General features: G+C 41.7%; 1 protein-coding gene across 1 annotated transcript in view; it reads right to left on the bottom strand.

Moving 5' to 3' along the window:
• LOC307188550 (spermatogenesis-associated protein 31D4-like) overlaps positions 1-21522 on the bottom strand; it is a 203155-nt gene extending 181633 nt beyond the window's left edge. Inside the window, exon 1 of the mRNA XM_079925823.1 lies at positions 21387-21522. The gene's annotated coding sequence lies outside the window, so the exon portion shown is untranslated. The remainder of the gene's footprint in view (positions 1-21386) is intronic.
• Between the last annotated feature and the right edge of the window lie 293 nt (positions 21523-21815).

Genomic DNA, 21815 nt, shown 5'->3' with positions numbered 1-21815 from the left:
GGCCAGAACACATAAGATCTTATGGATCTTGTTAGGGAATTAGGTCTCTATTTAAATACAGAAACTATGGCACAGGAAGTTAAGTAACATGCTCAAGGCTGTATAGCTAGTGAAAGCTGGAGCTAGAAGCATCTGTTTATCTCTAGACCCAACTTCTGTATTCTCTCTATTCACTTTGGCTTCATATATGTTTGCCTAGTGTCTTTACGAATTTCCCTTTATGAAACTCAAAAAGCTCTCAACTAAACTAAAAGGAAAGGGAATTTTGTCCACACTTAGGCTAGAAACTTAGCAAGGCCTCGACATCAGCTGCAAACCAGAGTAAACCCGGTAGAGATGTCCTAGTTACAGAGAAGGAAGTACAAGGATTGGGGATAGCTGTGTATTCTCTTTTCATCTCTGATGTTCATGGAGTCTTATTAAATTGTTCTTTATATTACATGCCAAATAATGGCCTTTAGAATATTGCCAGACTCCTTAAACCAGCTCTGACGTTCCTTCGTGATCTAGCCCCTGCCTACCTCTGCAGTTCTGTCATCACAACCTCGTTTGCCACTCTCCCCTCTGAGAAAATTGGATGACTTGCTCTTCCGTAAAAACTCCACGACTCCTCTTTAATTCCATACAGTTCCTTCCACTGGAAGAGCACATGCCTAGCCCTGACCTTTGCCTGGATACTTTCCCTTCTTTAAAAGTCAACCCAGCAATTACTCCTCAGGCCTCCAGTTCTGCAGGTAGCCTTCCTGGCCTCTTCCCCACCTACCCAGAACACCGCGCTCCTCAGCTGTGCTCCTGCAGGTCCCTGTGTTAATGGCTAACATCCTAAATTACCGCTTGTGGTCAGCCTTCCCCCACTGGCCTCTGTCTGACAGCAAAGAACTTATCTGATAGGCATTTACCGTTTTCTATGTAGAGGTTAACTTGTTTAACTTGCTGTTACTCCACTTGTTTCTGCCTCTTAATTATCCTCATATTTCTCCTTTCGAGTTCCTAGGATCAGCAGTTCTCAAAGTGGGATCCCTGGTCTGACAGCATCAGCATCACCTGGGAATGTGCTAGAAATGCAAATTCTCCAGCTTTGCTCCATCTCAGGAATCAGAAACTCTAGGGGGTGGGGTCCAGCAATGTGTGTTTTTAATAAGCCTCCAGGCAGTTCTGATGTGCACTAAGGTCTGAGAACCACTGCCTTGTAGGAGGTTACTGCTCATTAAACTGTTGTTGATTCCCTGAGGATGGTACCCTGTTATTTTCGATCTGGAAAAGAAAAAGAGTGACTGAGGAAATGACAAAGCTTTTATTAGGCTGGTTTTTTAGAGAAGGAATTTTCTGACATGATATTTGTGACTGGTTGAGTGAAGGCTCTCCTCCATATACCTTTAAAAACGACTGATTCGCCTCTGGTCTGGCTCAGTCTGGCCTGGGTGTGGCCTTGCTGAAGGGCAGGGGTTTGGATGAGATAACCTCACCAGGTGCCTTCCAGTGCTCAGGTTCTCTGCTTCTAGGATATTCCATACACTATGGAAGATACACTAGTTAGGAAGCAGGGCGTTATTGCTAGGGGACTTTGGGCTTTCAACCCACAAGGAAAGTATCTGCTTTTTTTCCGCCTCATAAGGCGAGTCTCTGCCAGTCTATAAGAGATGACCAGGACCTTTTGAGAAAGGTAATTGTTTGGTTTTAGGTCATAAAAATGAATCCTTGCTTTGTTTTCAAAGGAACATGCTCTTCATGCAACCTGTACAAACTGAATGACAAGTAGGTGAGGTCCAAGATTGGAAAGATAAAACTCCGTTTGTTGATTTTTGGCCTAGAGCTGAAACAATGGGACAAAGGAGTGGCTTGTTGGTATAAGCCCCATAAAACATAATGATATTGGTCATGTAAACAGAAGAAAATAGGAGAGGCTTAATGAGATAAATTACACCAGTCACCACAGTAGGGATTAAAATATTCTGATAAAGCAAACACTAAAAGGTCCAAAAGAAAGGATAAAGGGAAGAGTGATAACTTCAGACTGGGAAACAATGGATCCTTCTATCTTGGACTCCTCTGACAAAGAGGAGCTTTCAGAGGCTGCCTCGGCCGACTAGGAGCGCCCATTAAGATCCCACTCTTCGTCCAAAAAAAGAAAAAAAAAATCCCCTCTACTCAAACCGCAGGCAGACAAGGCCAACACATTCTTTCCTTCTTTTCTTTTTTCCCCTTCACAATTGCAGAGCAATCCATTTTGCTCTGGAAGTCTGTGAAGGGAATAAAAGCACTCACAGGTTCGCAACTCTGTATTCGCCTTCTCTGGATTTGCTGGCCTGACTTCCAAAGTGTGAATCGGCCGCTCTTCTCCAGCTCAGGGGAAAACAGCCAACTTATTGATGTTTAAGACTGCCGATGTAAAGAACAAAAAAAAAAAAGACTGCCCACGTACCTGTATGAATGGCAACTTTTTCATAACTGTTTTCATAAGGATGTTTGAACAACTGAAGTATAGCACAGGGATTCATGCTGTTTAAACTAACAGCACCGCCAGGTCTGGAGTTGATAGTATATGTTTGTGTGGTTATCTTTATTAAAGTGTACATCTCTAACTATGAAGAAATAGAACTTTTTCAAAACTTAGAATGGGTAAACTCTCACTGGCTCACACTTCCATAAACTTCTTGGCAATGGTGATGAGCACAAGGTTGCCAAAAGCCAGTGAGCATTTCAAAGACAATAGAATAATAACAACAACCACCACCAAGCTTACCAGACCCAGCTTCAGGTGAAGAGCTGACAACTGCTAGAGAGGACTCCATCTGTGCTTTTCAGGAAAATCCTTCCTGAACGTCAAAACTGAGCCTAGGTGTTTTCAAAATAAACTTTTGTTGGTGGGTTTGGTTGTTTTTAAAAGTAATGTGTATGCATTTGTTATGGAAAATATTAAAAATGCAAAGATATTAAAGAAAAAATTAAAACAGCTTGTGATCACAAAGGCCTACATAAAGTCACATTTTGGCTTATCTCTTTCTAGGCTTTTTTCTGTGCATATATTAAGATGTACACACATACACACATACAAATACACACAAGTATTATCCAATTCAGTATCATAGTATGATATACTACATTCACTATTAGACAGTTACTACTGTGGAACCTATTTATTTTCACTTAACAATTATAAACATTTTCTTGCCAAAAAATTTGAAAGCAAAGGTTGTAAATTGGTAGCCAATAAATAGATCTGATTGGCTCACAGGGTGTTCAACCACATGGAGCTCAGCTGATCCTGTGAGATAGGGCTGTGCTTTCTACTTTACTGCAATCCGAGATAGGGCTGTGCTTTCTACTTTACTGCAGTCCCCACTGCTCCCTATTGTGCTCCAACTGAGATTGTCAGTTGCTGTTTATAATTTCACTTAACACTCTTAAAAAAAAAGTGATAGAACTAAGGAAAATGAAATAGTTCTTCTTTTCTCCATGTCTTCACTTTATATCCAGACTACTTCAATCATTTCTATTACTGCCTGGAACCCAAGTTTGGAATCCTTTTACTGAAGCATGCTTTGTAAAGGCTTTTGAAAATATAGCATTATATGACTTCCATAATTTATTGAACCAAATCACTGTTGTTGGGCGTTCAAGTTGTTTCCAGTTTGTTGATATTACCAATAATACTGGAAAGAACATCTTTTTACATAACTGTGAAAGATAAATTCCTAGAAGCAGAATTGCTTTTGAAGGGTAGAAATATTTTCAAATTTTTGGTATATACTTCCAAATGGCTTTCAGAAAAAATGCACCAAATACATTCTACTAACAGTGGAGGACTTTGCTTGTTTCCCTGACTCTCTAGGCCAGAGCATTACTACACTTTTTGGTACCAGTATTTGCCAATTTGAGGAGTTAAAAATGGCATTTTGGGCATCATACTAAGTGGGATAAGTCAGACAAAGACAAATACTGCAGGATCTCACTTATATGGGGAATCTGGGAAAAAAAGGCATTTCATTTTTGCTTTAATATGCATTTCATATTCATTTTTTTCATATAATTGACAATTGTATTTCCTTTGGGAATTGCCTGTTCGTGTGTTTGCTCATTTTTCTACTAGGATAGTCATAGTTTCCTGAGTGGATTATATAAGTTTCATATATTAATGATATTACTTTACTTGGTCATCTATGCTACAAGATTTCCCCCTTTCTTTTTTTTCCCCCCATTTCTTATATTAATGTTTGTCATTTTTTTCACCTGCTGAAGTATTTAACATTCATGTGGTTAAACGTGGCAATACTTTGTTTTCTTCCTTTGCTTTTATGCTTACAAAGCTCTCTATCTTGTGATCAGGTAAAATTTTACCCATATGTTCTTCTATTCTTTTATGGCTTCTCTTTTTACATTTATGCTTGTAGTAACTCTTTTGCCCTCTCAGCAACATGGTCCAGGGCTCTGCAGTAAAACACTCTGTTTCCTGGCTCTGTGGACTGCATTATCCAGGGCTACCTCTTACTTCTCTATCTTCTCAGTCTCATAATGGCTCTTTGCATTTTCACAATCTTTTAAATAAGTATTTCTTAGACTGATACGTGCACAAAATGTGATTTGGAGAATACCTTAAAATGCAGTTTGTCCTGCTCCCCGAGGTGGGTCCCAGAAATACGCATGTTCCCAAGCATCTGAGAGAATTTTTCTGCAAAGTGATGTAGGGAACTATTCGGCCCCTATTATCCATTTGCACCATGTCTATATTTATACCTATATGTCTACACAGACCTACATATCCACATCTATGCATCCCCCACTGAACATCTCCAGCTGTGTATCTCCCAGCTACCCCAAACTCAAGCCAAAGCAGAATTCACTACCTCTCCACCCAAAACTCTTCATCCTCTGAGCACCATTTTACTTATTGACAGTGAGAGGTCTCCCTGCCCCAGATCGGAATGAGTGATTTCTCCAAGGGGCTGTGTTACCCATCCATGCATAACAGTATTTAGAAACTAAGATCTGGGCACCAGGTATACTTGTAATTATCTTGTCTTACTTTGAACTCTTTCCTCGGACACAGTTCCAACAGTGGGATTATTGGATTAGAGAAGATGAAATATTTTATGGCTCTTGATTCAATATTGACAAAGGTACAGCCAGTCCATTTGTGGGCTCTGTCGGGACTACATACCTTTGCCTCTCTTACCCCAGCCAGTTAGCATTACCTAACACTGTCCTCCTGATATCAGAAGTTCAGAAAAGGGTTCTGAGGTACAGCTCCTGTCACTGCCCTCTCTACTCCTCCAGGGATCTTTGCTGAAGGGAAGAACAGAAACACCCTGAACAGCCAAATGGGGAAAAAGAACTAGCTGGGCAAGTGACATAACCAGCTCCCACACCTACGCACTTCGAAATCAGTGCGTCTCTGGTTCACGTGTAGAGAAAGCCGGGGCCAAGGCCAGGACTCCTAAGCAAGGCTCCCTACCTCTGTTTACCTCGTTAGTCTAAGTAACCTCAGAATGCACTGGGAACACTAGCCTGGTGCTTCAGGACGGCAGGAAGCAAAATAGAGAAAGACGGAACATAGTGTCTTACAGTAACGACACCCTTCAATAAATGTGTCCAAGGTTGTCATTTGGAGGGAATGGAGGACGGTGAGGGAGGAGGCCAAGAAGAGAGTAGAAAGGGGGTGGAAATCCAAGGGCAAAAGGGAGTCTCCCAGAGTAACCATTTGTGATGAGAGGGAGGAGAAATCCCCTCTCCTAGAAGCGCTACCAGGCACATTTTCCAACCGTGTCTATTCTCCCTTCCCTGTGGTAAAGCGCACGTTTGCCCACTCAAACTAACTGCACAGGAGACCGAGAAGCCCTGGGAAAGAACAAGCCTTACTACAAGCTGCTTCAATTTCCTTAAGGACTGGAAGTGAAGAAAAAAGGATGCCAGGAAAGAATCAGAGCAGATGTAGTTTATCTTGACAAATCTTGCGCCTGTTCAAAAATGTGCCACTTTTGTGTTGCCGCTACTGTCCGTGAGCTCAAGAGGACTCTCTTCTTCCAGGGCTTTTCTCATGCTCCTGGGTGACAGGAACTCCAACCATTTCCAAACTGGACTTCTCCAGGTCCAGCTCCTTCAGTTAAACCCAGAAGTTAGGACTTAGCTCAAAGGGGTAGTCACTAATCTACCTGAGGGGTGGCAGGCACCCTGCTTAAGGAATGCTGACTGCAGAGCGGCTCTGCCACCCACTAGCTGTGAGATTTAGGGAAAGCTATTAACTCTCTGTGCCTCAGTATTCCCATATGTGAAATGGAGTTGTAACAGAGTTCTCCAGAGAAAAAGAAGCAATAGGATGTACATATATGCAGAGAGAAAGAGAGATGAGGGGAGATTTATTATAGGAATTGGCTCACATGACTGTGGAGGCTGAGAAGCCCCACAATCTGCAGTCTTCAAGCTGGAGAAACAGGGAAGCCAGTGTGTAATTCAGTCGAAGTCCTAAGGCTCTAGAACCAGGAGTGCTGATGTTGGAGGGCAGAAGATGTCTGTCTCAGCTCAAGCAAAGAGCAAATTTGCCCTTCCTCTTTGTTCTATCCATTGAATGATGCCCACCCATGTTGGTGAAGACTATCTTCTTTACTTGGTCTACTGATTCAAATGCTAATCTCTTCCAGAAACACTCCCACTGACACACCCAGAAGTAATGTTTTAACAGCTATCTGGGCATAGTCAAGTTGACACGTAAAATTAACCAGCACAGGAGGTGATAATAGTACCGATTTTAGAATTGTTGTGAAGAATAAATGAATTCATGTATAAAGTACTTAGACCAGTGAACTCAGGAATGACCACCAGAAAATGATGATGATGATAGCGGAGGACTATAAAGGTGCCAAAAGGCATCTTCCTTCAACCTGGCACCTGAAGATCCCCCTCTGATCACTCCTACAGTTTGCAAATGGTCCCAAAATTATGCTTCAGGGGATACGAGTGTTTCAGGAGCTGCGCCAAAGTAATTCATCGCTAAAATCGAACAATGACAGCCTTCTTTGTGCCCGTTCTTCACCAACTGAAGATCCAATTAAGTTAATGGATAGAACTTTTACACTTAAATCTTCACCCTGTAAGGTTTTTTTGTTTGTTTGTTTGTTTTTGCCATACGCGGGCCTCTCACTGTTGTGGCCTCTCCCATTGCGGAGCACAGGCTCCGGATGCGCAGGCTCAGCGGCCATGGCTCACGGGCCCAGGCGCTTCGCGGCATTTGGGATCTTCCCGGACCGGGGCACGGACCCGTGTCCCCTGCATGGGCAGGCGGACTCTCAACCACTGTGCCACCAGGGAAGCCCCCCTATAAGTTTTTTATACCTTTGGTGCTATGAGTATTTGGAAGGAATTAAGGAGTAGAAAACAAATATTATTGGCAAAGCTCAAAGACAGTTGTCCAGGCCTAGCTCGATAGCCAGATTTTTCATGAAGCTGTATTCATGGCTTTTACTTTAAACTGCATAGCTATGAGCCATTTTCTGCTAGTAAAATTAGTCTTTATTTGTATGAGAGAATGAAATATGTCAGTATTTGGTTGTGCCCTACCAGTAGCATAGCATCAAGGCCCAGTGCCACCTGAAAGAATCTGAGCCCCTCAGTGAGGTACTGAAGACTTCATGATACCATTTCTGGGCACATGGCTCCACTAATTCCTACAGGGCTCATTGAACGTAACACTCATTTGATCCTCAGCATGAACTGTCTTAAAGTTTTTTTGTTGTTGTTCGTACTCATCATTTAAAGTGTAAGTATATAAAAACAGAGTTGCCATAAGATCCAGCAATCCCACTCCTGGGCATATACCCAGACAAAACTATAATTCAAAAAGACACATGCACTCCTATGTTCATAGCAGTACTAGTTACAATAGCCAAGGCATGGAGACAACCTAAATGTCCATCGACAGATGAATGGATAAAGAAGATGCGGTATATGTGTGTGTGTATATGACATGGAATATTACTCAGCCATTAAAAAGAATGAAATAATGCCATTTGCAGCAACATGGATGGATCTAGAGATTGTCATATTGAGTAAAGTTAAGTCAGACAGAGAAAGAGAAATATTGTATGATATCGTTTATACCATATGATATCACTTATACCGTATGATATCACTCATATGCAGAATCTAAAGAAAAAAGATACAAATGAACTCATTTACGAAACAGAAACAGACTCACAGACTTAGATAACGAACTTATGGTTATCAGGAGGGAAGCTCGTTGGGGAGTGATAAATAGGGAGTTTGGGATTGACAGGTACAACTGCTATATTTAAAATGGATAACCAACAAGGACGAAGTAAGTCAGAAAGAGAAAGACATATACCATGTGATATCACTTATATGTGGAATCTAAAACACAACACAAATGCACATATCTACAAAACAAAAACAGACTCACAGATATAGAGAACAGACTTGTGGTTGCCAAGGGGGAGGCGGAGAGGAGGGAAGGACTGGGAGGTTGGGATTAACAGCTGCAAACTACTATATATAGGATGGATAAACAACAAGGTCCTACTGTATGGCACAGGGAACTATATTCAATATCCTTTGATAAACCATAATGGAAAAGAATGTATATATATATGTATAACTGAGTCACCTTGTTGTACAGCAAAAATTAAACACAACGTTATAAACCAACTATACTTCAATAAAATTTTAAAAAATGAAGTATAAGTTTGATTTCCCAGCTATACTGTGCGCTCTCTGAAAGAGGAATTCACTTTTATATAGTCCCTGATGTTCTCAAAGCCAGGACAGAACCGTGTTTTTGGTACATCCAAATAAACATATTGGTTCATAACTTGTTACCTGGAATGAATTATGCACCATAACTTTTAATTTCCATTTAATCCCCCCAAATGAAACATGGGGCAGCTAAGTCTTAATGAATTAAAAAAGTAGAAAATGTCCACCTACTGAGGACCAACAGCCCAGGTGAATGATACTATCTAGACGCCTCGTGAAAAGGTCTACAAGTGGAGCTTCATGAGTAGGGCATTAGCCCCTAAAAGAGTTGTTGTGGCTGGAAAAAAACCCACTTCACCAAAGAAATTCCATTCACTTTAAAGGCTTGCTGGATTGCACAGGATCTGTACTTTTCTGAGTACTAAAGCCAATATTTGAAGAGGCTGTTGCCCTACTGATTCCCTTTTCATATGGAAGAACTATATAGACCACTGAGCTAAATTCAGTGAAACTAAATCCAGCTTGAGATTCCTACTGGGTATCTGATGAGATTGTAGAACTATGCAGAATCCTTTCAAAACACTTTTCAAGAATGTGGATGATAGGCTTCACAGGAGGAACATCTTATGCTCTTTTTGCACTGGAAATAAAAAGTTCCCATCATTAACATCTTCCATCCACAACCAACACCCACACCCCTGGCCCTTCCCCCAAACCATGTTGTCTTCCATACTCAACCCAAAAGAATGATGGAAATGAGCATACTTCATTCCTAGAAAGAATTTCATAATTCTAGCCTAGTGTAACTGTAGACCTTCCAGTCCATGCTGGTCCTAATGTCTGCTAATGTATTATTATGTGAACATGTTTATTGAAAAAGAGGTCTGTGTTTCCTGGGATTTGTTTGAAGACACTGGATACGAGTTGACAGACTGCAGATTCTAGATATGCTTCCCATTTGACACTGAAGGAATTCTTACTAAGTAAAATTTAAGGAGAACTAAGTACCACCTTCTCTTCCTTGTCCATTATTCGTTCCTCTTCTCCCCTCCTCCACCACTGGGAGCTCTGCACTGTTCACAGCATAAAAATAGGCTTTGTTCTATCTTCCCAAATAGAACTCCCCCTTAAATGGCTGCGGTCGGGGGAGGGAGCAACAGAGATGTAAAAGCTGGTAGAACTGGTCTCTGTACACAGCAGTGCTAAGCACACTATGCTTTATAAATCATGAGGGTTTTGGATTTTTTTTTTTTTTTAGTCTGATCTGAGTAGCCAACATTGTTTACCCGATGGTTTAATCATCCTTACTGGAAAAAGCCAAATCTAGAAAGAAAAATCCCTTCTTTTCCTTTCACTCTCCTCATACATGAAGGTTTTGTATTTCAATTTTTTTGTCTTTCTAAAGTAGGCCTGATTTCAAACAAAAGATTTCCAATGAAGAAAGACACATAGAAGAGGTCCTAAAGCGACCCTTGGTTGACAGAGAATTGTTGAATTTAAAGATAATTGAGTTTGACTTCTACTGCAGAACAGCAACCCATGGCCATTAGGATTCTTACTTAGGCAGGGCTCATCAGTTCTCACTGAACCTTATTCACAGATTGAGAGGCTGCGGCCATCACTAATAAAATAGATGATGTGAAAGCAAAGTGGAAGTTCCCAGTTCAAAAAGAATCCTAGGCCAGATCACACTCCTCAAAAGAGTTCAGTTAATATCTAATTGACTGGGCTTCCCTGGTGGTGCAGTGGTTGAGAATCTGCCTGCTAATGCAGGGGACACGGGTTCGAGCCCTGGTCTGGGAGGATCCCACATGCCACGGAGCAAGTAGGCCCGTGAGCCACAACTACTGAGCCTGCGCGTCTGGAGCCTGTGCTCCGCAACAAGAGAGGCCGCGATAGTGAGAGGCCCGTGCACCGCGATGAAGAGTGGCCCCCGCTTGCCACAACTAGAGAAAGCCTTCGCACAGAAATGAAGACCCAACACAGCAAAAGTAATTAATTAATAAACTCCTACCCCCCCCAAAAAAATATCTAATTGACTGATTAGATATTATAATTTCTATATGTGTTTCTCAAGGTCTTTCCAACGCACAGCTTCACATTCATTGGGTGAGATGGTGTGGCACTCAAGAAGAACGTATTTGAGACATAATTCCATTAACCTCTCACTGATTAGCCACATTTTTCTTATTATATTATCTAAATGGGGAACTCAGGGCATTTAGCCACCCAGAATAACCATTGTATGTTGTTCATTATTTGTTTTCATAGCACTCCCACCCCAAATTGTATTTTCACTTCCAAAAAAGATATATGTACCAGGGGTGTTTTTCCTTGAGTATGAGACAGTCTATGAATGGGAAGACATTCAAGATCCATGGTTCCTGCCTCCAAGAAACACCATGGTGACGTATTTCTTGGGCCCCAGAGTATTGGGCCATGGTTGGACTAGAGTTCCACAGAACACACTTTTAGAATCGGTGCTATCTGATTTTCAAGGATGCATAATAGCAGGGGTGGTAATCCCCCAGCTCCTAGTAACCTAGGGTAGGGCCTTCATCAAGCCCCAGGCAAAAGAGGGAAAGGAACAAGGTTCTCAGGATCAAGCACTGAGTGAAGTAGGATACTGTGTTATCTCAGCTTATCTCTTTCAGTCCATGCAACCACCTTGAGAGACCTGTGCTCTTTTCCTGGTTTTATAGGTGAGGAAACTGATGCTCAGAGAGGGGAGTAGTTTGCCCTAGGTCATACAGTAAGAGGCAGATAGCGATTCCATTTCAGGACCCTCTGTTTCTGAGTCTGGTACTCTTTTTGTTAAAACACTCTAGGCTTGGGGTGGGATGGGGCAGGAAGGAGGATGAGGGATGCCATGGGATGTGGGTGATAGGATGGGGATCCTGAGAGCGGAGATGGAAACTTGAGGCAGAAAAGGGCCAGCAGAGAAGGGAGTGACAAAAGAATTATGCAGGAAGTTCTCTGAAGAGCTTCGAATCCTATTGATCTGGAACTCTGCAGCGGCATTTAAGGTAGGGATTATGAGTTATCATTGCCAAAAATGTAAAGGAAGGAACAATCTGTCCTAATGTTATTGAGTAGACTTGTGTCACCATTTTGCATGAATATGGTTTTGGGGTTAATGACTTTCCATAAGCTGAAGTAGTTAATAATCAAATTGAAAAATTCTATAGCTGTAATGGTTCACTTTAGGTGTCAACTTGACTGGGCTAAGGGATGCTCAGAGAGCTGACAAAGCAGTCTGGGTGGGTCCGTGAGGGCACTTCTGGAAGTAAGCATTTGATTCAGTAGACTAAGTCAAGATCACCATCACCAATGTGGGTGGGCATCATCCAATCCATTGGGGGCCTCAAACAGAGAAAAAGGAGGAAGGGCGAGCTCTCCTCTCTTCTTGAGCTGGGATGTCAAGCTCCTGGTTCCCTAGCCTTCGGACTCTGGGACTTACACAAGTAGCCCCTTGGTTCTCAGGTCTTCAGACTCAAACTGAATTGTACCACTGGCTTTCCTGGTTCTCTGACTTACAGATGGCAGATTCATGGCCTCCATAACTGCATTGGTCGATTCCTTTAATAAATCTCTTCTCTTTCTCTCCTATTGGTTCTGTTCCTCTGGAGAACACTGACTAGTACAATAACATAATTTAAAGTAATGTTTTAAAATTGTGTTGCTACCTGTGTATATGACCCCTGTGTATGTGAAAGAGAGAGAACTGAACTGAGGCTTTTAAATGTATTTCTTAGTATGGTTCATGGCCAAAGATACTCAAAATCCATTGATTTTAAGAGGGTTTTGGAGGATAGAAACAATCCATTTACATTCAACAGGTCAAATGTTTCCAAACATATTATCAGGACCCAGACTACACGTCTACCATTACCAGGACATCCCAAAGCATCATTAATCACAGAACTCTATATATCCCCCTGCTTTTTTTATTTTTTAAAAGTGTAATATTTGCAACGTTGTGAATCAGGACAGTTGCTTTACCGTCCTAGTTGAAATTAAATTTGCTGTCTCTAGCATTCCTCTGCTTCAGCTGGCTACTGAGCCCATCTTTTCTTGATGAACTGTAACTTGGTGTATGGATCAGGTGCTGCCAGAAAGCACACGACTGAAGGTGGCTGCATTTCTCTGCTGGCAGACACAGTTCTAGAGCCCCGAGGGAGCTCTGTCTGCAGGAATATATATTCTTAAATTATCAACCTCACCTCCAAAGTACTAAGAAAGCCTACGAAGCTTGTGAGCAAAATACGTATGTGTTTTTCTATCAATAGATCAATGAGGGATTTGAGGAGAGAATAAGAAATGGCACTCTGAAGGGTAACTAGTACTCGCTGTGGCCAGTGGCTGATAGTGAGTTCTCCAGAATACCAGGGTTCAAAACCCAGCTCTCCTACAAGTGACTCTGGGCCTCAGGTTTCTGGTCAGTAAAATAGGGATGGTAATAGAAATGCCTTGAGGGTCAAATGAGGTAATACAAACAATAAAGCACTTAGAACAGCGCCTGAGGCGTACTAAGTGCTCAATAAACAAACAATGGTATGCAGGAAATGAATAGGATAAGAATCCACTGTAAAACTGGTACATAACCAAAAAAAGGAATCCTACTGACTTTAAAAAAATAATTGGTAACATTACACATAAAATTGATCATCTTAACCATTTTGAAATGCGCAGTTCAGTGTCATTAAGTACATTCACACTGTGGTAGTGCCATCACCACCATCCATCCACAGAACTCTATCCATCTTGCAAAACTAAAACTCTGTACCTGTTAAGCAATAACTCCCCAACCTTTCCTCTCCCCAGCCCCTGACAACCTCAGTTCTCTTTTCTGTCTATGAATTTGCCTACTCTAGGTACCTCATATAAGTAGAATCATGAAGTATGTGTCTTTTTGTATCTGGCTTATTTCACTAGCATAAAGTCCTCCATGTTGTAGTGTGTGTCAGAATTTCCTTCCTTTTTAAGGTCCGCTGATTGACTACTTATTTTTTATACAATTTTATAAAGCTTATATTCCATTTACAATTATTACAAAGTATTGGCTATTCCCTGTGTTGTAAAATATGTCCTTGAGCCTTTCTTATACCCAATGGTTTATACCTGCCACTCCTTCCACCCCATCTACCTACTGTTAACCACTAGTTTGTTCTCTGTATCTGTGAGTTTGCTTCTTTTTTGTTATATGCACTAGTTTGTTGTATTTTTTAGATTCCACATATAAGTGATAGCATACAGTATCTGTCTTTCTCTGCGACTTATTTCACTTAGCATAATACCCTCCAAGTCCATCCATGTTTCTGCCAATGGCAAAATTTGTTCTTTCTTATGAAGGTCCATTGACTTTTTAACCTACCAATTTTTTAAAGTTTTCAGAAATTAAAGATATAAATATGCTGATGCCCCCACTCAACAGCAAAGGCAAATAACTTCTTGAAAAACTTCCTGGAGTTACCTGGAGATACCCATATCCATAGGAATGCTAATTAGAAACCAGTTTTCTTAAGAAAGGTATTATTCCTTGAGGCAGGCTGTTTACATTAATCAACATTTCTCTAATACTTGTCAATGTTCCGTAACACTTTTTCAAGTGCCAATTGTATCTTGCCAGTTCTTTTGAAGTGTGGAGACTGCCAATGGGGGAAACCAGAATGGTAACTCTGTCCCCATGGGGCTTTTTCTGTCAGGGTGAGAGTTATTTTTATCTTTTTCATTTTACATAAGCATTGCTTATGTGGATGGTGGCTAGATATATTGGACACTGTGTTAAAAGTACTGGTTTTCCTATATTTTCATATTTGCCTCCCTTTAATGCACTCAAGTTTTTCACTGGAAGTTGTGAATTTAATCTGTTCACGCACAGACTGGAATCTGCTTACCATTGTCACAGAATGTTTCCTTTCAGTCAACATAATGGTGAGAGGAAAAACAAAATCATGCTAAATAGCCATGATTAAAGAGAAAAAATTGATGGACGGGGCATTCCAACTGTCAACCCTCAGATTATGCCTTGTCACTTTTCACAACTTTTTGGAAAACTGTTTATTTGCACATCAGAAATATGTGCCTCTGTGATTCTAGATGTTCATAATATCAGCATCCAAGATGTAGTGCTATTTTCATTTCTTTACAAGATTAATATTTAAAGCTTAGTACACAGAGCAATAATCTGTTTCAGCATTATATTTTAAAATAGTAAGGAAATTTCCAAATCAAACTAACAATTTATAAATTTCATTTCTGGGTTCAAGTGATGAAAAGGTGAGGAGAACAACTATTTATAATGGGAATTAAGAAACTGAAATAAAATTTATTTGCTACTACCTTATTCTTAATATGTAAGCAGTTGTTTATTTTATGGTAGTTTTTCTGGTGATTCAGAGCTTGATGGTCCACAGGACGATGCATTAGAGGATTGCTAATGTAATGTCCTAATTTAGTTAAAGATTTCCGTTGTATGTTAATTGATAACTAAGGGACATTTGAGACTGCAGGAAAAAACAAACAAAAATAAAATATCATACATAATACAACAACTAAAAGATCCAGAGAAAAACACCAGGTAATGCTTTGGGTGTTAGTACAATAGGTTTAGCATGATCCGGGGAAAGAAAGAAAAAGATTGCCAATTTTTTCGTACTCTTTAAAAGTAGAAACATCATAAGCCAACCTTTTTATTTATTTATTTATTGGCTGAGTTGGGTCTTTGTTGCTGCGCGCGGGCTTTCTCTAGTTGCAGCGAGGGGGGCTACTCTTCGTTGTGGTGTGTGGGCTTCTCATTGCGGTGGCTTCTCTTGTTGCGGAGCATGGGCTCTAGGCGTGCGTGCTCAGTAGTTGTGGCTCGTGGGCTCTAGAGCGCAGGCTCAGTAGCTGTGGCGCAAGGGCTTAGTTGCTCTGAGGCATGTGGGATCTTCCCGGACCAGGGCTCGAACCCATGTCCCCTTGCATTGGCAGGCGGATGCTTAACCACTGTGCCACCAGAGAAGCCCATAAGCCAATCTTTTAACTACGAAGGGAATTACCATTAACATATGAAGAAAAAGATGTAGACAATGAACCTAAAATGGCTTTCCACTTTTTATCATGAAAAATTTCAAACATACAGAAATGTTGAAAGGATAGTAAAATGAATAGCTGCAGATTCTATCCCTAAATTCTATAACTGTAGACTTTTTTCAGATTTGCTTTCTCTTTTTCCACACTTTTTTTCTGCAGTTGCAGACATCATTTGATGTTGCATGTAACACCATGCATCCTCTCAGAACATCCTCTGACACAACCACAATTCTCACATTAAAAAAAAAAAAATTAGCCATAATTCCGTATTATCTAATATCCAGTCCACATTAAAACTGCCCAAGGACATCTTTTATAGTTGCTGGGCTTTTTTGAACCAGGAGCCAATAAAGATTCAGACAGTGCATTTTCATCATATGTCTTTGTTTTTAGGGAACAGTCCTTCCCCAATTTTTTTTTCTCCTTCTCACGACGCTGACTTTTTAAAGAGCCCAGGCCAGTCGTCTTGTGAAATGTTCCAACATTCTGTAATTATGTCACTTGGCTTGTTCATCTAGGTCTAGACTTAGCATTCTAGAAGCCATGGAGGTATCTGGAATATTCACTTGCTTTCTAGCCCCTTTGTCATCTCCAGAGTTCACCTGCCTTCAACCGTGAGGGGCACCAAGTGATCAGAGATTCGCTGAACTCAGCTTTAACCCTTCAGAGAAATTGCTAGCTTCAGGATGAAAAGTTATTTAAATAATACTGCCAAAAGCAAAGGCTTTTAAGGCCAGAGGAAAGGTGCCCCTGTTTAAGGTTGGTTTCCTAGCAAGTCCAAGGCCTGCAGCAAGGTGGGTAATTTCAGAGGGTATTAAGTGGCCAGGGTTTGCTCTATTATGCAAATATGTAGGAAGGAGCCGTCAAAGGTACTTCCTTTAACTACTTGTTCTTTTGTCTACCAAATGCCCTTCAGCTTCTGTTGAGCTAAATGCTAAACCGAAAGGATTAAAAAAAAAAAGTGTATTATCCCAACTTTTACCAGTCCACATTAACAAATTAACACGTGTGCCATCCATGGGCAAGAGATGTAAGCAGGCCTGGAAGGGGCGGTGAGATGTAGAGGAGCATTTGTATCTGCACCTCTGGGAGGACTTCTAAACACAGGCTATTTTGGACCTACACCTCTGTAGAAGTTCAGACTTACATAAACAAAATTCGCCCCAGCTGAGGTGGTGTTCTTCCGCAGGCCAAGTGTTTTTAAAAACATGACTGGCCAGTTAAGAAGTTTATCCGCCTGGTGCCTCAAATTCTCAGTTTATTTGAACACCGTGTGAACAGCTAATCTCCGACAAGTTTTGGGGCTTCAACAAGGTAAACAAATGGGTGGGCTGTGAAAGTAAACACTGCATTTCCTCCCAGTCTCATCCTCGTCTCCAAAATTACACGCCCTCACTCCTTTCGCGAGCCCCAGCCTCCCCCTTCCAAAGCTTGGTCTCTTGTACCCTGTAAAAGTACTGAAATTGCAAAGGAGACATTTTCAATTATAAGTACTACAGTAATGAATTCAAGTACACTCGTTTATCATAAAGGGCTTTCCCATCTGTCTCTAAAGTATACTTTAAAAGGCTGTGTATTTGATAACATTAGCACCAAGCATCTTCGACATGTTAATGTTCAGCATTTTAGATGTTTGCTCCCCCAACCCCCAAAGACAGCATTGTGGTGGTTCCAGAAAGAGCACATTTATCTCTGGGTTTGGGAGTGCCTGTGTGGTCTCTTCCTAATTTATTTGCACTCCAGTCCTCAGGGATAGCATCGCAATCCCCCTAGGCAAAAAGAGATTAGGGAACTGGGCTGTCTGCTTCTCCCCACCCTGACAGAGAAAGGAAAACAACTTCCCGAAGTCCCACAAGTTCTCTGGCCACTGTACAAATTGTTCCTGAGCATGGAGGGTTTCCAAAAGCCCTAATTAGCAACTCACAGCAAACATTTCTTTGCATTAGCTAATGATCCGGCTACACTTGTAAGCAAACAGAACCAACATATCTAATCAATGCTGAAAAACCAACCAAATGCCTATTAAACATCTGGATGTAATTTTCTAGTTAGAACAAAATGAAAACATATGCAGGTTCCTTTGATCTGCGTCTTAACAAAGAAATTGTTGATAAAAAAAGCATACTGGTCAGTCAATGTGTCATTTTCATAAAGTCTGCTCGTTTCTCTTCAAATGCTCCCAGTTTAATTTAGTTGGTTTCCTGCAATCTCTAATTTTACCATATTGTGTGAAACCGCAAGAGATTCTTTGGATGTGATTTTATTTGAGGTTTTACTGCTGCATGGATCTGCTACTGACTTTTTTTTTCTTTCTTCTTTGCTTTCTCCCCTCCACCCACCATGCCCATCCTGCCCTTTTCTTTGGTAAAGTGGTGAGGGGGAAAAAAGGTTTTAAAGCAATGCTCGGAAGATTTCTTCTGGACCCTACATTCTTAGGTTTAAGAACACTTCCAGTTAAAAAAAACAAGTCAGGGGCTTCCCTGGTGGCGCAGTGGTTGAGAGTCCGCCTGCCCATGCAGGGGACACGGGTTCGTGCCCCGGTCCGGGAAGATCCCACGTGCCGCGGAGCGGCTGGGCCCGTGAGCCATGGCCGCTGAGCCTGCGCATCCGGAGCCTGTGTTCCGCAACGGGAGAGGCCACAGCAGTTAGAGGCCCGCGTACCGCAAAAAAAAAAAAAAAAAAAAAAAAAAAACCAAGTCAAATGAGGAAATGTATAACAGCTGAAAGGAAGAGAAAATGACAAAAGTGATCTTTTAAAACTGTGCATAATTATTATTTATTTCAAATAAAACAGTAATAGATTTAAAAGATGCATAATTTCTATGATCAGCATTCATAATTTTTCCCATTGTGTCTAGCGCCTGTACTATAGATAGGACCTAGTTTTTGTAATCACTTATACTATTGGTGAGTTGAAAATTTGATAACTCAGCAACAAATGAATGGAAATATACTCATATATGCATCGATGATAAAATAAATAATCTGGCAATCTTTTTGTTTCTTTTGCAGAGGATAAAGAGGGAACTTTTTTCAGAGACAATTTCCTATGGACAAGGGGTACTTAATATTATTTCATGTAAAAAACATCATCAACATATGAATATGTTAAAGGTAAAGAAGATTGTGGTTAACAGACTTTAAACAACAGACCAAAATTATAGATTTTGTGAGTAGGACTATTTTCCTTTAAAAAGGCTGTAGGCAATCTGCACATATATTATTTATTTAAAACATAAGATTAAAGCTACTTGATTGTTTAAACAGCATCATTTGTAATGCAGTTTGATGAGAGTTTTGTAGTATAATTATTACAGCATGACAATCACATAGAAAACATGACCTTGAAAAAGGGCCCAGCCTCCTGTCTTAAGGAGGATGTGCTGTAAGAGAAAGAAGCCATCAAAAACCGACCATCTTCATGCAAACAATTAAAGGCCTTCCAATTTTCAAATCAGAACTCTTTCTTTTCTCCAGACACTACATCATAAGTAAATCAGAAAGCCTGGTGATTCAAACTCTACTGGTAATGAAGCACTAGTTAAAAGAGAATTTCTAAGTTTTACCCTTGGCAAACTAGGAAATATGGTGAGTAGACATGTTTGCTGTGAACAGTTATATTAGAGAACATTTAAAAACAATGTGTTAGAACTGATTTTGAAGGGGATGGGGAGGGGAGAGAAAAAGAAGTAGCAACAGTTTTGTTCCCGTTCTAACTTCTCTACTTAAAGTTAAGTACCAGCGTGTGCCAGTAAATCAAAGTAAAGCTTGGGTAAGCCAGAGAAAAGTCTCAGTTGCCCTAGTTGTCCCAGCATGCACAGGCATATTTGTGGCATCTAAGCACTTTCTGTACAATCCTGGAGCTGATTATGGGATGAACCAACCACAGACTGGTATAGGTGGCCCATTCATTACATGATTTCAAGGCACACAGGTTGCCAACGGGCAAAGCTTAGTTGCCCATGGCAGTATGGTTCAGAAAGTTCTGTATGTGGAGCAAGCTTGTTCTCATCATCACCAAGTTTAGCCAAGAAAAGGGGCAGTGCTTCCTTCCTATTCATTTCTCATGTCAGCAAAATGAATAATAGAACCCCTCCCTTACCCCACTTAATGAGCCACAATGCTGAACTTGTTTGAGAATTACTATGGTGTTGTACAGACTGGCTAAAATCACTCCTTTAATTTTTCATTTCTATTGATATTTGGGATTGATCCAATTATAGACAAATCAATATCATACATATTTAAGAACTCCACCAGTGAAATGTATTATCTAAAATGATTCTTTTAATATTTCAAGAAAAAGATCTCTGTAAAAGCAAATCTTCGAATAAATTGTATTTCTGTTTAAATAAATGCGTTCCCATAACTCTCTTGAAAGTAAAATAATGGTAACACGGAGGCCATTAACACCAAAAACTTAGTATGTTCCAACATAAGATGAATGCTTGTCAAGGATGTGTCTTTCTCATGGAAGAATTCACCACCATTTGGCTAAAACAGCATTATTCACGTACCAATCATGTGGAAATAGCTCAACTGAACTGCTCTTTAAACTCAAGTATAAATGCGACAATATTGAAGGTTTTCTGTGGGATGTACTTAGAAAAACAGACAAAAACTGGAGATTGACGCAGTATGCCTTGTTTATTTAAAATCTCAAAATCCTTTTAAAGTCAAGTTCCACCTCATAAGAATTTTTTCCACGTCCTTTACCCAACGCTTCCCATTCAGCTCCTTACACATTTCTGCCGGGGAGGGGGGTACCACCCGAACTATGGGGATGGGGTGGGCAGGACAGGTTTTTCAGGTCTCAGTGCTGTTTATCCCATTGTCTCCCTTTGTTTCTAGTAATTGGAAACAGACTCGTGGTCATGTCGCTGAGAGGCCCCTAAAACTCTCAGCAGCCCTCTACTTCCCAACACAACGAAATCAGGACTATCAAGAGAAGGACCCGAGATTTCGCGCCGCGAGCAAAACAACGCATCTGTGACTGGGACGCGTGTGCCTTACCCTGGCAGCACCGCGGGTATCCTTCCCGCCAAACCAAGTCAGGCCAATCTTTTTGCAAAGTGGTTTGAAATACTCCAATAAAAACCAATTCCTACCACCTTGGGTGCAAAAGGGGGCGTGGGCATCAGAAGCCTAGTCTTAAGCCGCTGGTGTACGTACGCCAGCCAATGAGTTGCCCATTATGCATTTTCCACAAAGTGCACAGTCCACTCCTCGTGAGTCCGCGAAAAGGCAGCTCAAGGAAAAACAATCCTCAGAGAAATTTTTGAATGTGACCTCACTTTCAAGAGTAGCATCAAACAAGGGGCCAGCTTCGAAAGACGCGTTTGGCTCGAACCAGCAAAAAGCACCCACTCTCCCTCATTAGAAACTACGCGGTTAGTCTCTGAGTTACTTTCACTGAGATCTGAGGATTTTCGTTAAAGGGAAAGTGAACAAGTGGCAGGATTTTTGCACACTCGAGCCCCCAGGTTTCGCGGCTGCACACTCGCGGGTCCCTCCCGCTCGCGCGCTCCCGCGCGCTCCCTCGCGCTCCCTCGGCTGTCCCACGTTACTTTGATTGACAGCCCGGCCCCGCCGCTCTCCTTCTCACCGACCTTCCCATCTACAGTGCCAATCTCCGCGTCTCCCTGCTTCCCATTGGCTGGTTTCGGCGTCCCGCGGCTCCTCCAGGAACAGTTCCTCACCGAGCCCGGGAGGACGCGGCTGGCGGAGGAGGGGTGGGGGTGGACGGGAGGGGAGACGGGGGAGATGGCGGAGATGGAAGCGAGCGGGGTGGGAGAGGAGGAGGGGAGGGGGAGACAGTCCGTTCGGTGCCGCGCTGCCATAGGCTCTGAGGAGGCGTTGCGTCAGCAACCCACGTTGGGCACGGCGCACGCGATTGGCTGACGCGGGCCTTCCCGCTCCCCCCTCCACCAGAGCGGGCCCACGTCCCCCGCCGGCTCGGCGCTCGCGCCCCCCGCCCGCGCGGGGCTGGGCGGGGCCGGCGCTGGTTAGCTCCGGAGTGTGAAACCGCGTGTTAATGT

This window comes from Stenella coeruleoalba (genome assembly GCF_951394435.1).
Source record: "Stenella coeruleoalba genome assembly, chromosome: 7".
In the NCBI taxonomy this organism is placed as follows: Eukaryota; Metazoa; Chordata; class Mammalia; order Artiodactyla; family Delphinidae; genus Stenella; species Stenella coeruleoalba.
The sequence above is the reverse complement of the archived record's forward strand: the minus strand, read 5'-3'. Positions and strand labels throughout refer to the sequence as shown.